The sequence below is a fragment of the Lycium ferocissimum genome, chromosome 11 (assembly GCF_029784015.1).
Source record: "Lycium ferocissimum isolate CSIRO_LF1 chromosome 11, AGI_CSIRO_Lferr_CH_V1, whole genome shotgun sequence".
Lineage (NCBI taxonomy): Eukaryota > Viridiplantae > Streptophyta > Magnoliopsida > Solanales > Solanaceae > Lycium > Lycium ferocissimum.
Genome location: NC_081352.1, coordinates 4,876,045 through 4,879,082, shown reverse-complemented (window position 1 = coordinate 4,879,082; position 3,038 = coordinate 4,876,045). Strand labels below are relative to the sequence as shown.

At 41.0% G+C, this 3,038-nt stretch overlaps 1 non-coding gene across 1 annotated transcript; it reads right to left on the bottom strand.

Moving 5' to 3' along the window:
- Positions 1-791: 791 nt before the first annotated feature.
- Positions 792-893, bottom strand: LOC132038745 (small nucleolar RNA R71). The gene has a single exon (XR_009410227.1). It is a non-coding gene; the product is annotated as a small nucleolar RNA R71 (small nucleolar RNA).
- Positions 894-3,038: the final 2,145 nt, after the last annotated feature.

Here is a 3,038-nt window from a genome sequence, read left to right as displayed (position 1 = left end):
ACCATAAATTACCACCAAAGCAAGTAGTAAGCAATTAGTCACTAAAAACCTAACTTTTACCAAAATCATCCGATTAAGATATTAGACCTAAACATAGCATTCTACGATTTTAGTAACCTTTTCACACCCTATTCCCTGTGAGATTCGACCCCAATCTTGTTGGGTTACTATATTTGATAACATCCGCGTTATACCATTAATAGGTGTAATTTGAGCGTATCAAATTTTGGTGCCGTTCTTCGGGGAATACGATTTTGAAATTACTATATAATGTTTGCTTTATTGAAGTCTTTTGCTTATTCCATCACACCTTATTTGCTACTCTATGTAAACCAGGTGAACATGAATCAAAATCAGCAAAATCAACGTGCTGGTAACCAGGGGAATAAGTTGAACAATCGGGCGAATGATTTAGATGATGAGAATGTTTTTTATTTATTCTTGTTCCGAGAGGAGGACTATGCATCTCGCTATTGTTCGGCCCTCGAGTTCGGAGTTTGCTACTGTGAAAATCGACTCCTCTCTATACCAGTTGTTAAAGCTTGAGGGATATTTTCGGAACTCTACCGAGAATGACCCTCAATGTCATTTGTAGAATTTTATGGATGTGTGTGCTAATCACATCCAGAACAACGTTCCACAAGATGCTATTCGGTTGAGGTTATTCAAATATTCCTTAACTGGAAAAGCAAGAACATGGTTTGAGAAGCTGCCCTGAAATTCAATTACTTCATGGGCAGAGATGGTGGCTGCTTTTCTCACAAAATGGTACCTCCCTAGCAAGAAGGCTGAAATTCGTGACAAGATCTATGAATTTAAGCAAGAAGGGAACAATTATATGAAGCTTGGGAGAGATTCAAGGAGTATTTGCAGAAGAGCCCAAATCATGGTTTTCTGGATCACATACTAATGGAGAAGTTCTACCGAGGGCTAGATCCAGTGACGTAGTCAGTTGCTAATAATGCAGCTGATGGGTGTTTCATGAACAAATCTTATAGACGGGTGACCAACATACTTAACAAGCTGACGACTCATAATCAGGCTTGGCACTCAAACAATGCTGATGTGGTACCGTTTGGTAGTGCTATGATCCAGAATATAGTAAAGGAGAATCAAGATACCCGCAAACATTGGCGTTAACTTGCAACAAATATTTCCTTGCCGACGAAGAAGTTTGATGAATCCCGGCATCAAGAAGGTAAATGTTTGTGAGGACGATACGCTTTTACCAAAAGGGATGTACCATACTCAAGATGGTCCGTTCCACGATGGGCCCCGAGTTGAAGATGCTAATTATGTTAATAACTCTCGGTGGGGTTATCGAGAGATTTAACTACCAAGGTGGTTATTAGAGTCAAATCAATAGAGACCTCAGCAAGGTCAGGGTGCTTATAACAACTCTGGGAACTACAACAATAATTATGGTGGTGCGAACCAAGGGAGCTATAACAACAGTAACAATTTTGGGAACAAGAGTTCCAATCCTTATATATCACCAAAAAGGCATCAACGAAGCAAGGTAGTTCGAAGGTTGAATCAATGCTTGAGAAGATTCGACAATCGGCCTAAGTCCGAGAGGACTTTATGCGGGGCAGAGACAGTGGGTTCCCATACAGCGGCTATTCAGAAGCTTGAATCACAGATGAGGGATATTTCTAGAGAGCAGCACCCTCCTAAAAAGGGAGGACTTCCGAGTGACACTATTCCAAATCCAAAGAATGGGGAGGCGGTGTAGACCGTGTGTTTGCCATCACTACTAGGAGTGGTAAAATACTTCAAGGGGATGATAAGAAAGTGGTTGATCTTGAGACAATAGATAAAGAGGATGAGGTGCAGTCTGAAGCACCCATTATTGTTGATGAGAATCCTGCTGATAAGAAGGTCGCTGATATTCCAGAGATAGTGAAGGATGCTGATAACACAAGCAAGCAGACTGTGAAAGGGGCTCTCCGCCCTTTGACTCAGCTGTTCAAGGCTAAACCTCCCTTTCCCCAGAGGTTGGTAAAGAAGAAGGAGGATGCTAAGTTCGAGAAATTTTATGATCGATTGAAGCATTTTGTCTCTTAATTTCCCCTTCTTGGAAGCTGTCAAGGAGATGCCCGGCTTTGCTAAATATTTGAAGGACTTGCTGACCAAGAAGAAAACGGTTCAACATGAAACCGTAAGTTTAACTCACACTGTGAGTTCTATCATCTCAACTACTACTGTTCAGAAAATGGGAGATCCTAGGGTGTTCACCATTCCTTGTTCTATTGGGCAACATAATTTTGCTCGCTCTTTGTGTGATAATGGGGCAAGTATTAATTTGATGCCCCTTTCTATATACAAACAACCAGGTTTGGGGATGCCAAGGCCGACTACTATGAGGTTACAATGGTCGATAGGTCATCAAAAGATTGTTGGGGTGGTTGATGATGTACTTGTTCGGGTTGGTGATTTTATGTTGCCCGCTGATTTTGTGATTCTTGACTGTGTTGCTGATCGGAACATTCCTATTATTCTGGGGAGACCTTTCCTTGCTACAGGGAGAGCTCAGATGGATTCTGTTATATCCCGCATTTTGCACGTTGGAATATTTTAAGTTGGATTGCGACAAGTTGTGGATAAGACTTTTAATTTCCGATTTTGTTTTTGTTTTAATGCACAAGTTGCATATTCATCTTTTCATTGGTATGGAGTGTTAAGGGTAAATTTGGAATAAGGAAAAGTTTGGGATGTTGAATAAGTTATACGATTGTATGAAGTTTTGGACATATCCGGGTATGCAAATAAAGAGATCGGTATATAAAAGTTTTAGGTCTCGAAATAATTTCCGCGGATGAACGATGACTCTGCAGAGGTCGGTCACTGGCGGTCGCTACGTATCTGATACGATCTTTGCTACAGTGACTTCGGCAGCTTTTTAAAGGGGCTTAACCCCTCATTTTCAGCCAAAAATCAGACCAAAATCATCCCAAATATTCTAGAAAATTCCCCCAACCTTTCACCACTAACTTTTAGCCCGAAACCAGGTATAATTCTCAAATTCCGGTCCAGGA